We start from the raw sequence: 13,700 nt of genomic DNA on the forward strand, positions 1-13,700 counted from the left end.
GTGGCTATTTATATCTTTATTTGGTCGAATTTGTGATAGCTACTGATGGAGTAAAAAACTGGTGGAGTAAAAAAAGTGGTGTCTTTTGCTAACGTGGTTAGCTAATAGATTTACATATTGTGTCTTCCTTGTAAAACATTTTAAAAATCAGAAATGATGGCTGGATTCACAAGATGTGTATCTTTCATTTGGTGTCTTGGACTTGTGATTTCATGAACATTTTATTATATGATATCCCTGTGGCTTTAGGCTAGGCTATGCTAGTCAGCTTTTTTGATGGGGGGGATCCCGGATCCGGGTTTGTGAGGCGTTAGAGGTTAAAGTCAGAACATCTGCTGTCTCAGCCACTGCCTGTCACCAAGGGAGTACCCCAAGGCTCAATCCTAGGCCCAACAACATAGCTCAGGCAGCTCTCTCATCCATTTATATGCAGATGACACAAGTCTTATACTCAGCTGGCCCCTCCCCAGATTTTGTGTTAAACGCTCTACAACAAGCTTTCTCTGCCATTAACATTGTTCTGAACACCTCCAAAACAAAGGTCATGTGGCTTGGTAAGAAGAATGCACCTCTCCCCACAGGTGTGATTACTACCTCTGAGGGTTAAGAGCTTGAGGTAGTGACCTCATACAAGTACTTGGGAGTATGGCTAGACGGTACACTGTCCTTGTCTCAGCGCATATCAAAGCTGCAGGCTAAGGTTAAATCTAGACTTGGTTTCCTCTATCGTAATCACTCCTCTTTCACCCCAGCTGCCAAACTAACCCTGATTCAGATGACCATCCTACCCATGCTAGACTACGGAGACGTAATTTATAGATCGACAGGAAAGGGTACTCTAGAGCGGCTAGATGTTCTTTACCATTCGGCCTTCATATTTGCCAACAATGCTCCTTATAGGACACATCACTGCACTCTATACTCCTCTAAACTGGTTCTCTCTGTATACCCGTCGCAAGACCCACTTGTTGATGCTTATTTATAAAACCCTCTTATGCCTCACTCCCCCCTATCTGAGATATCTACTGCAGCCCTCATCCTCCACATACAACACACGTTCTGCCAGTCACATTCTGTTAAAGGTCCTCAAAGCACACACATCCCTGGGTCACTCGTCTTTTCAGTTTGCTGCAGCTAGCGACTGGAACGAGCTGCAACAAACACTCAAACTGGACAGTTTTATCTCAATCTCTCCATTCAAAGACTCAATACTGACAGTTGTGGCTGCTTTGCGTGATGTATTGTTGTCTCTAACTTCTTGACCTTTGTGATGTTGTCTGTGCCAAATATTGTTTGTTCTATGTTTTGTGCTGCTACCATTTTGTGCTGCTGCCATGTTGTGTTGCTACCATGTTGTTGTCATGTTTAGTTGTTACCATTCTGTGTTGTCATGTGTTGCTGCCATGTGTTGCTGCCACACAACAACAGTCTTATGCCTCTCTTTATGTAGTGTTTTGTTGTCTCTCTTGTCATGTGTGTTTTGTGCAATATTTTTAATTTTTAATCCCCGTCCCCGCAGGAGGCCTACGGATAAGAACAAATTGTTATTTACAATGACAGCCTGTACAAATAAGAATTTGTTCTTAATTAACTGACTTGCCTAGTTAAATAAAGGTTTAAAAAATGTAATTAAAAAACAAGTCTGAATGTCCTTGAGTGGCCCACCCAGAGCCTGGCCTTGAATCCAATCGAACATCTCTAGAGACACCTGAAAATAGCTGTGCAGCGACGCTCCCCATCTAACCTGACAGCGCTTGAGGATCTGCAGAGAATGGGAGAAAATCCCCAATACAGGTGTGCCAAGCTTGTACCCAAGAAGACTTGAGACACACTACCCAAGGTTCTTCAACAAAGTAAAGGGTCTGAATACTTATGTAAATGTGATATTTCTGTTTTTTATTTTTAATACATTTGCTAAAATTTCTAAAAACCTGCTTTTGCTTTGTCAATATGGGGTATTGTGTGTAGATTGATGAGGAATATCCTGCTACACGCAGCAGCGCTCATTGGACTCACCTGGACTCCTTCCCTTTGTTGATTGCCCTGTCTATAACTGTCTCCTCCCCCGTTTGTTCCCTGTGTCTGCATTAATGCCGTTATATGTTCATGTCCAGATGCTGTCCTGTCCTGTTCCGTTCCATGTCCATTGATAATTAAATGTTCACTCCCTGTACCTGCTTCTCGTCTCTACCAGCGTCGAGCCTTACAGAATGCAGACACCACTAAAAGAAGCATCAGGGAGTGTTGGTTGGTGACGTCGTGTCCCGGTGCCTGTGGCGAGGGAACCGGGTGTGCCTCAGCTAGGTCGTCAGGGCTTCCACGCCTTAGCTGGCTCGAGAGGTTGTCTTGCCTCGGTGGGCTCAGTAGGCTCCCACCCCACGTCATGCTTCAGCCGGCTCATCAGGCTCCCACGCCTCAGTCGGTTCGTCGGGCTCCCACGCCTCAGCGGGATCGTCGGGCTTTCACGCCTCAGCGGGATCATCAGGCTCCCACGCATCTGCCGGTTCGTTGGGCTTCTACGCCCCAGCCGGCTTGTCCAGCGCCCATACCTCGGCCGGCTCGTCAGGCTCGCCCAGGTGGGACGCCGGGAGGGGTACTGTCACGCCTGCTCCGGGAGGGGTACTGTCACGCTGCTCTTCATTACGCACACTGGTCACCATCATTACGCGCAGCAGCGCTCATTGGACTCACCTGGACTCCTTCCCTTTGTTGATTGCCCAGTCTATAACTGTCTGCTCCCCCATTTGTTCCCTGTGTCTGCGTTAATGTCGTTATGCGTTCATGTCCTGTTCCATGTCGGTTGATAATTAAATGTTCACTCCCTGTACCTGCTTCTCGTCTCTACCAGTGTCGAGCCTACACATATGGTCAAGTGCTACTAAGATAGAACTAATTAAGCTGCAGCTGGCCCAGAACAGATCATCACATCTTGCTCTTCATTGTAATCAGAGGGCTAGTATTATTAATAAGCATGCCAGTCTCTCTTGGCCAAGAGTTGATGAAAGACTGTCACGTTCGTTGTAATGAGGAGACCAAGGCGCAGCGTGATATGCATACATTCTTATTTTAATGAAGAAAGAACACTGAACAAACTAACAAAATAACAAAACGAATGTGAAGCTATACAAAACAAGTGCTGACAGGCAACTACACATAGACAAGAACCCAACAAACCAAAAGGGAAAATGGCAACCTAAATAGGATCCCCAATCAGAGACAACGATAAACAGCTGCCTCTGATTGGGAACCAATTCAGGTCACCATAGACCTACAATTACCTAGACTTACAAAAAACCCTAGATCTACAAAAACCCTACACAAGACAAAACAAGCATACCCACCCTCGTCACACCCTGACCTGACCAAAATAATACAGAAAACATAGAATACTAAGGTCAGGGCATGACAGACTGACTGTGTCACTTCTTGTTTTTATAAGAAACATTGTGTTGGAAATTCCAAATTGTTTGCATAGTCAACTTACACACAGCACTGACACACACATTTACCCCACCAGACATGCCACCAGGGGTCTTTTCAGTCTCCAGGTCTATAACAATTTCAAGGAAACGTACTGTATTATACAGAGCCATGAATGCATGGAACTCCCTTCCATCTTATATAGCGCAAGTGAACAGCAAACCTGGTTTCCAAAAACAAATAAAGCAATACCACACGGCACAACGCCTCTCCCCCATGTGACCTACTTGTTGTGTGTAAGTACTGACATGTATGTGTAACTGAAAGATACACACACTCTACATGTTCATGTTTTTAAATGTATGACAATTGTAAAGTATTTTGTCTGTTATGTCTTTTTCGTTACGTGTCTGAACCCCAGTAAGACTAGCTGTCGCCATTGGCGTCGGCTAATGGGGATCCTAATAAATCAATTAAAAAGCAAATCAAATAAAAACATTTTGTCACGTCGCCCACTAGAAGATCACTAATCCATTGTCATTAACATTGTAAAGCATAATATGCCCATATTATGCCTGCTACAAGATTGGAAAAAACACTAGTTTACTGTATATCACAGTGAACTTTTTTGAGGGAACATAATTCAATTTTAACACAGTAAAAATGGATGATTAAAAATGTGCCATATATGTGCTACTAGTAGATCACTAAATCATTGTCATTAACATTGCAAATCAAAACATGCCCACATTATGCCAGCTACAACATTGGGAAAATACTTGTCTTGTCCTATCATAGTGAGTTTCCAGCGATTATAATTAAATTTCAACATAGTTAAAATGGATGGTGAACACTTTGTCACGTCTGCCGCTAGTCGATCAGTAATCCATTGTCATTAACATTGCAAAACTTAACATGGTCATGTTATTATTTTTATTTCACTTTTATAAATGTCAGAGAGTCATAGGCCAGCTACATCGGGAAAATACTTGTTTTGTCCTATTATAGTAAACTTTGAAGAGAGAGGCATCAGGCAGATGACAGGAGAAAAGAGGAGGGAGAGCACGGAAGGGACGACAAACAGAGAAGAGGTGTTGCCCAGGGAATGAAGACATGCGCCCGAACCAGTCCCCTGCACTACTGATCTGAGAACGCACACACACGTTAGAGCCTGCTACACACTTCCTGTGACTCTATATGCTTGCTTTCTATCCAAATACAGAATCATGTAAGAAAGAGGATAAATACTGTGCGTTAATATGATATATTTCTCGGACTGACTTAATTATTTTGATTCATTTAATGAAACGTTTTATGTGAGAAAGTCAGACACACAAATATCATACCCCCCCAAAAAATGTCATACCCCCCATCATGGTAGCATCCACATTAATGTAGAAGTGTTTAGAAACATATTCTATTCTTATTTACAATAATAGTTCATCCAAAATGACAATACATTATTTACCATTCATTTCTGTTGGGTACAAAATAATCTGAAACACAACCAAAACAAACAGCAAATGCATCAAACACATGTGTACAGTTACAAGCTTGATGTAGTCATTGGGTGCTATGAATATGGGACCAAATACTTACATTTTTACTACTTTTATACACATATAAGTGAATTTGTCCCAATACTTTTGGTTCCCTAAAATGTGGGGACTATGTACAAAAAGTGCTTTCTAAATGGTTCACCCGATATGGATGAAAATACCCTCATAATAAAGCTGGCAGTCTGCACTTTAACCTCAAAGTCGTTGTATCATCACCAAAGTGCTGGAGTACAGAGACAAAACAGCAACAAATGTGTCACCGTCTCAATACTTTTGTAGCTCACTGTACATCATCGGGTACTATCTACACACCTCCGGTGAGTCCAATGTTTAATGTGATTCTCACTGAATAGGAGGGAGTGAGTCAAGTTACCTTGTTTCCCCATGGAGCGACCACTGGGCTCCTTGTGGTATATCAACCTGTTATTGTGTCAACTGTAGGAACAGCTATTACTATGGACACTACCAGCCAGAGGCAAACAATGGAGATCCCTCCTATGCTCAGGCCAGCTCTATCCAGTCCTTGCCAGTGGAGGAGCACCCAGAGCAGAGGGCACACGAGCTTTGAGCCCTGTCATCACTCTCTGTTGAACCACACATCCAGAGACAGCACTACAGCACTGTTACCCCAGCCTCAGACCAGCCAAAACGATGTGTCACATCATTAAGGGCTTTTTAACCACTCAAATTGTAAAGATGCTGCAATGGCCCTGGTGACTGTAAAGCCTCTTTCTCCGCAGTCTGTCAAAAAACTTGATGTGTTTTCTCTTCTCTAGAGATGATAGCCATTTGATTAAAACTCGTGAATGTTATGGCAAAATGTTGATTTCCGCTTAAATAGACATACCCAAAAGTTCAAATTTTTCATGAGACAATAACTGGTAATGCTGCATAGTTCTAGAAAGGTCTGGAACTCACCTTTTTGGTAAAAAATTATTATAAATTGCTGAGGTTTACTCACTTTTGAGGACACAAGCTCAAGTACATAGTACAAATATACTAAATCTAATATTATATTTTCCCTATTCAACAAAAGTGGGGGAATACGGTTTGAAATGATTGAAACGCTTTATAAATATAGTAACAATCAAATTATCAACAACTTACTATAAGATTTCATCTTCCTTATAACTGTAAAAATAAATATGATCATATTTAGTGACAGTGCAAATTTGGCCCCAAAGTGGCTGTGTTTCAATTTTACAAAATTGTTTCGTATTTTTTCCTGTTGAGCACTCTAAATCCAGCTAAGAATATCAAAGTGAAATGAAACCATGACTGCTGGATTCACTAGACCCTCCCCTTTAATATGCCGTCTTCTTCTATGGTATTATGACGGTCTACAAACATACGTTAAAGGTGCATGCCACCACCTACTGTGTGGGCTGTGTCGGCCTACTTTTCTGGGTCCAGTTTCCCAAAAGCATCTTAAGGCTAAGTTCACCGTTAGAAACTTCGTAGGAGAATTGTTAAATCTCCAGGCTGTTTCCCAAAACCACAGTTATTAAAGTAGCACTTTTAAAACGTTTTTAATCTAACGCCTGCCTCAGACCACCCATAGAACAGCTGTAGATGCTGTTTTGCCCTCCCGCGTGACTTTATACACAGAAGATCCTCCGCTAAACATAGAATCCCATGGTTTATCCATCCACAGGCAACTTCAGAACAAAGAGGACTGCAAATACAAAGTTGCCAATGTCTTTGCAATTGATACAAACAAGCAACGTATAAAAAGACGCTTCAAATGAAAACCGAGATGACTGCATTAAAATATAAACAGTCCACTATAGGCCTATTTCAATCATGAACTACATTTCATGTTCAATCAATTGAGTTCTATTTTGCTACTTTTAGGCTACTGCCGGTAATTGGTCTCAATATATTTCATGATTTGTAGCCTAACGTGTGCAATGATGTGCCAAATTGGTGATTTAGTGTCTTTTTATTGGGTAAGCATTAGAATAAGCCGCCTCATATTTGCAGCTGTAGGTGGTAATATCTCTATAGGATCTGATCCGTCGTCAGTATTGTGAAATAATTATTCATGTTAAAGAAAGATTCGAATGGAGAAAGCTGATCCGAGAGCAGCGTCTCTTTCTTTCAATACTTTAAAGTATCAACAGACACACGATCCAACGTTCTCTCTGCGTGGCGTTTTGGGAAATGCATGTTACATCTTCAGCCGTTGTAGGAAAGATGCATGGTTAAAACACTTGTGAGCCTAAGTTCCATCGCTATTGGGAAACTGGGCCCTGGAGTATGAATTCATTACACTTTGTGACACAAAAAGAGGAGGGAAAAAAGGATAGGGAAAAGGAAGAAAAATTGCTCTACCAGCTAACCCTACACCAATTAAAACCTCACCACTACTCCACTACCTTTGCTCTATCTGATCCTACACCAGGCCGACAGCCTGGGAGGACGGGACACTATCGTTCAACACACCATGTAACTCTTCTGCAGTAAAATCTTGTACACCCAAGTACTTCTCTTCAGCTGCCACCACAACATATATTTTCTGTGATTTTACGTTCCATTTCTGCGGTACAGTTGATAACCATGGCTGTGAACGCTAAGAAGCCAACCTTACTGAAGCACATGTTATTCCGATCACTCTCTATTGGCCTCGGCTTACTCACAGGGAGCCTCTTAGGATCCCTTGCCCTGGACCCATCTTTCTCTATTAATCTTTTCACTGCTTCAGCATGCGTCACCTTCTGTACTACTCTGACCCTGGCAACCTCGACCTGCCTTTGTCTGACGGACACTTCTGATCTCCAGCAAAATGGGTACCCCTACAGTTAACACACAGCTTTTTACACCAATACTACACATCACAGGAGGTTGGTGGAACCTTAATTGGGGAGGACGGGCTCTTGGTAATGGCTGGAGCCGAATAGGTGGAATGGTATCAAATACATCAAAGACATGGTTTTCATGTGTTTGATGCCATTCCAATCTCTCTGTTCCAGCCATTATTATGAGCCATCCTCCCCTCAACAGTATCCTGCACTACACATTCCTTTCTCATGCCCTCCTGCACACTTCTCACATCTAGGAATCTCCTCCTACACACTGCTGCAACATGGCCATAAGCTAAGCAGCTAAAACACTATAATGGGTTTGCTACTAAAGCTCTCACAGGATAACTTACACATCCTAATTTGACTTTGTTGGGTAAAGACTTAATATGCCGTCTCCCAGGCTGGGCTCTGTCGCTCAGAGGCAGATAAAATCTCTGGTGATTTTGAAGATATGACACATTTTATACACTGAAATTGACATTATAGGTCATTAACCAATCACAACCCTCCTTAAGGATTGCACATTCAGCAAATCACCAGCAGAGGGAGATCCCTTTGAATCCATTTTCCCATTCACTGTATTGGTGGTGCTCATAAAATGTTTAACGGCAACATTTGCAGAGCCCACTCTGGAAATTTGTTGTACTTGTAGAGTATATTGTTCCAAACAATATGTCTTAAAATGAACAAAATCAAAAAGGGTACTTTTGAGATATAAATATTTCTAATGTTGAATGTATGCATGTGATTTTTCCCCCCTCTCTGAATCTAGATATACTTAATATTTGAGAGCAAGCTATATGGAGCATAATGACTCCAATATGTTGTCTGTAACATGTATGGTTCATGGATCATAGGGTCTTACTTGAGCCGGCCGCGACCGGGAAACCCATGATACAATTGCCCCAGCATCATCCAGGTTAGGGGAGATGTCCTTGTCCCATCGCACTCAAGCAACTCCTTGTGGCAGCCGGGCGCATGCACGCTGACTTCAGTTGCCAGCTGCACGGTGTTTTCTCCAATACATTGGTGCGGCTGGCTTCCGGGTTAAGCGAGCAGTATGTCAAGAAGCACTGCGGCTTGGCGGGGTGGTTTTTCGGAGGACGCATGGCTCTTGACCGTCGCTTCTCCCGAGTCCATACGGGAGTTGCAGTGATGGGACAAGACTGTAGCTAACAATTGGATATCGGGGGGGGGGGAGTACATTTAAAAGAAATTGTAATAAATCCGGCCCTAAAATGGGCACTTTCATCATATGTTTTGCGGGGGTGATACAAATGTAAAAAGCATGTCAAATATCCTTCCTCCCAATGAAGTTTCTATGCTAAAATTGTCAGAAAAATCTGAGATACAAAGATTTTGGGGGTGCTGTCCTGGCGTGAAAACGCCCAGATAACTGGAATTATTTTGTGGGATGAACGTGTGCAGGTATCCTACGGAACCTATAAGATTTTTTGGACAAACAGATGAAAACATTATGACTGATCCTGCTTACCTGTAGGCCTGTGCCACATATTATTTTTTTCAATCACTTTGGTGCAATTTTCACAAGTATGTGGTACATTTTTACAACTCTAAGCACAAAAATCAAATCAAAACAAATCATCATATCATCATCAATCGTCCATACAGAAATGGTTTGTCGAGATCAGTGTGGAAGAACTTGACTGGCCTGCACAGAGCCCTGACCTCAACTCCATCGAACACCTTTGGGATGAATTAGAATGCCAACTGCGAGCCAGACCTTATCGCCCAACATCAGTCACTAAAGCTCGTGGATGAATGGAAGTAAGTCCCTGCAGCAATGTTCCAACATCTAGTGGAAAGCCTTCCCAGAAGAGTGGAGGCTGTTATAGCGGCAGGTAGCCTAGTGGTTAGAGCGTTGAGCCAGTAAGATGGCGCCGGAGAAGAAGGCAGATGTTTTACGTGCGCCCAGCCGATTGTGTTTTTTTTTTGTTTGTTTATTTGCGTTTTGTAAATATTTTTTTAAACTTATTTTGTACATAATGTTGCGCTACCTTCTCTTATGACCGAAAATAACTTCTAGACATCAGGGCTGCGATTACTCACCACGGACTGGCAGAATCCTTTTTTTACTTTCATGACTCTGACGAGCCCGACGCGAAGAATATACTGCTTCCTCGGGAACAGGCCCGATCCCCGTTATCTGCGTAAAGAGGAGGCGGAGAAAGAGGAGCTGAAGGGCGGGCTACCTTCTGAGAAGGTGATCGAATAAACCCCCACTTCCCTCCATTCTGATAGCAAACACGCAATCCTTGGAGAATAAAATCGATGAGTTACGCGGAAGATTAAACTACCAACGGGTCATTAAAAACTGTAACATCTTATGCTTCATGGAGTCATGGCTGAACGACGACAATATCAACATACAGCTGGCTGGTTATACGATGTACCGGCAGCATAAAACAGTGGCGTCTGGTAAGACAAGAGGCGGCGGACTATGTATTTTTGTAAATAACAGCTAGTGCACGATATCTAAGGAAGTCTCGAGCTATTGCTCGCCTGAGGTAGATATCTCAGGCAAGCAATAGTGTAGACCACACTACCTACCAAGAGAGTTTTCATCTGTATTTTTCGTAGCTGTTTACATACCACCACAGTTAGAGGTTGGCAGTAAGACAGCATTGAATGAGCTGTATTCCGCCATAAGCAAACGCTCACCCAGAGGCGGCGCTCCTAGTAGCCGGGGACTTTAATGCAAGGAAACTTAAATTTGTTTTACAACATTTCTATCAGCATGTTAAATGTGCAACCAGAGGAAAAATAACTCTGGACCACCTATACTCCACACACAGAGACGCATACAAAGCTCTGCCTCGCCCTCCATTTGGCAAATCTGACCATAATTCTATCCTCCTGATTCCTGCTTACAAGCAAAAATTAAAACAGGAAGCACCCGTGACTAGATCAATAAAAAGTGGTCAGATGAAGCATATGCTAAGCTACAGGACTTTTTTGCTAGCACAGACTGGAATATGTTCTGGGACTCCTCCGATGGCATTGAGGAGTACACCACATCCGTCATTGGCTTCATCAATAAGTGCATCGATGACGTCGTCCCCACAGTGACCGTATGTACATACCCCAACCAGAAGCCATGGATTTCAGGAAGCATCCGCACTGAGCTAAAGGCTAGAGCTGCCTCTTTCAAGGAGCGGGACTCTAACCCGGAAGCTTAAAAAAATCCCTCCCTATGCCCTCCGACGAACCATCAAACAGGCAAAGCATCAATACAGGACTAAGATCGAATCGTACTACACCGGCTCTGACGCTTGACGGATGTGGCAGGGCTTGCAAACCATTACAGACTACAAAGGGAAGCACAGCCGAGAGCTGCCCAGTGACGCGAGCCTACCAGACGAGCTAAACTACTTCTATGCTCACTTTGAGGCAAATAACACTGAAACATGAATGAAAGCACCAGCTGTTCCGGAAGACTGTGTGATCATGCTCTCCGCAGTTGATGTAAGACCTTAAAACAGGTCAATATCCACAAGGCCGCATGGCCAGATAGATTACCAGGACGTGTACTGCGAGCATACGCTGACCAACTGGCAAGTGTCTTTACTGACATTTTCAAACCTCTCTCTGTCCGAGTCTGTAATACCAACATCTTTGAAGCAGACCACCATAGTCTCTGTGCCCAAGAACACTAAGGTAACCTGCCCAAATGACTGATGTCTGTAGCCATGAGGTGCTTTGAAAGGCTGGTCATGGCTCACATCAACACCATCATCCCAGAAACCCTAGACCCACTCCAATTTACATACCGCCCCAACAGATCCACAGATGATGCAATCTCTATTGCACTCCACACTGCCCTTTTCCATCTGGACAAAAGGAACACCTATGTGAGAATGCTATTCATTGACTACAGCTCAGCGTTCAACACCATAGTGCACTCAAAGCTCATTAATAAGCTAAGGACCCGGGGACTAAACACCTCCCTCTGCAACTGGATTCTGGACTTCCTGACGGGCCGCCCCCAGGTGATAAGGGTAGGTAACAACACATCCGCCATGCTGAACCTCAACACAGGGGCCCCTCAGGGGTGCGTGCTCATGATTGTGGACTACAGGAAAAAGAGGACCGAGCACGCCCCCATTCTCATCGACGGGGCTGCATTGGAGCAGGTTGAGAGCTTCAAGTTCCTTGGTGTCCATATCACCAACAAACTAACATGGTCCAAGCACACCAATACAGTTGTCAAGAGGGCACGACAAAACTTATTCCCCCTCAGGAGACTTTACATGGGTTCTCAGATCTTCAAAAAGGTTCTACAGCTGCACCAGAGAGCATCCTGACTGGTTGCATCACTGCCTGGCAACTGCTCGGCGGCATCCAACCAGAAGGCACTACAGAGGGTAGTGCGAACGGTCCAGTACATCACCGGGGCCAAGCTTCCTGCCATCCAGGACCTCTATACCAGGCGATGTCAGAGGAAGACCATAAAAATGGTCAAAGACTCCAGCCACCCTAGTTATAGACTGTTCTCTCTGCTACCGCACGGCAAGCGGTACCGGAGCGCCAAGCCTAGGTCCAAAAGGTTTCTAAACAGCTTCTACCCCCAAGCCACAAGACTCCTGAACATCTAGTCAAATGGCTACCCAGACTATTTGCATTGCCCCCTACCTCCCTTATTTACACCACAGCTACTCTCTGTTGTCATCTATGCATAGTCACTTTAATAACTCTACCTACATGTACATACTACCTCAACTCACCGGGGCCCCTGCACATTGACTCTGTATCGGTATCCCCCTGTATATAGTCTAGCTATTATTTTACTGCTGCTCTTTAATTACTTGTTACTTTCTCTCTTATTCTTATCCGTATTTTATTTAAAACTGCATTGTTGGTTAGGTGCTCGTAAGTAAGCATTTCACTGTAAGGTCTACACCTGTTGTATTCGGCAAGTGACTAATACAATTTGATTTGATTTAACCGAAAGGTTGCTGTATCAAATCCCCGAGCTGACAAGGTACAAATCTGTTGTTCTGCCCCTGAACAAGGAAGTTAACCCACTGTTCCCCGGTAGGCTGTCATTGTAAATGAGAATTTGTTCTTAACTGACTTGTTAAAGGTTAAACAAAAAAAAATATTATAATAAATAGCAAAGGTGGACCCACGATTTTGGAATGTGATGCTTTGCGAGCGGGTGTCCACATACACTACATAACCAAAAGTATCTACAGTGCATTCAGAAAGTATTCAGACCCCTTGACTTTTTCCACATTGTTACTTTAGACTTATTTTTTAAATGGATTAAATAATAGTTTTCCTGTTCAATCTACACACAATACTCCAGACCCTCTCAAGCTCTGTCAGGTTGAATGGAGAGTGTCGATGCACAGCTATTTTCAGGTCTCCGCAGAGATGTTTGATCGGGTTCAAGTCCGGGATCTGGCTGGGCCACTCAAGGACATTCAGAGACTTGTCCCGAAGCCGCTTCTGCTCTGTCTTGGCTGTGTGCTTAGGGTCGTTGGCCTGTTGAAAGGTGAACCTTCACCCCAGTCTGAGTGCTCTGGAGCAGGTACTTTCTCTGTTCATCTTTCCCTCGATCCTGACTGGTCTCCCAGTCCCTGCCGCTGAAAAACATCCCCACAGCATGATGCTGACACCACCATGCTTCACCGAAGGGATGGTGCCAGGTTTCTTCCAGAAGTGACGCTTGTTATTCAGGCCAATGAGTTCAATCTTGGTTTTATCAGACCAGAGAACCTTGTTTCTCATGGTCTAAGAGTCCTTTGGGTGCCTTTTGGCAAACTCCAAGTGGGCTGTTGTGTGCCTTTTACTGAGGAGTGGCTTCCGTCTGTTCACTCTACCATAAAGGCCTGATCGGTGGAGTGCTGCAGAGATGGTTGTCCTTCTGGAAGGTTCTCCCAACTCCACAGAG

The sequence above is a fragment of the Salvelinus namaycush genome, chromosome 4, assembly GCF_016432855.1.
Source record: "Salvelinus namaycush isolate Seneca chromosome 4, SaNama_1.0, whole genome shotgun sequence".
NCBI classification, from domain to species: domain Eukaryota; kingdom Metazoa; phylum Chordata; class Actinopteri; order Salmoniformes; family Salmonidae; genus Salvelinus; species Salvelinus namaycush.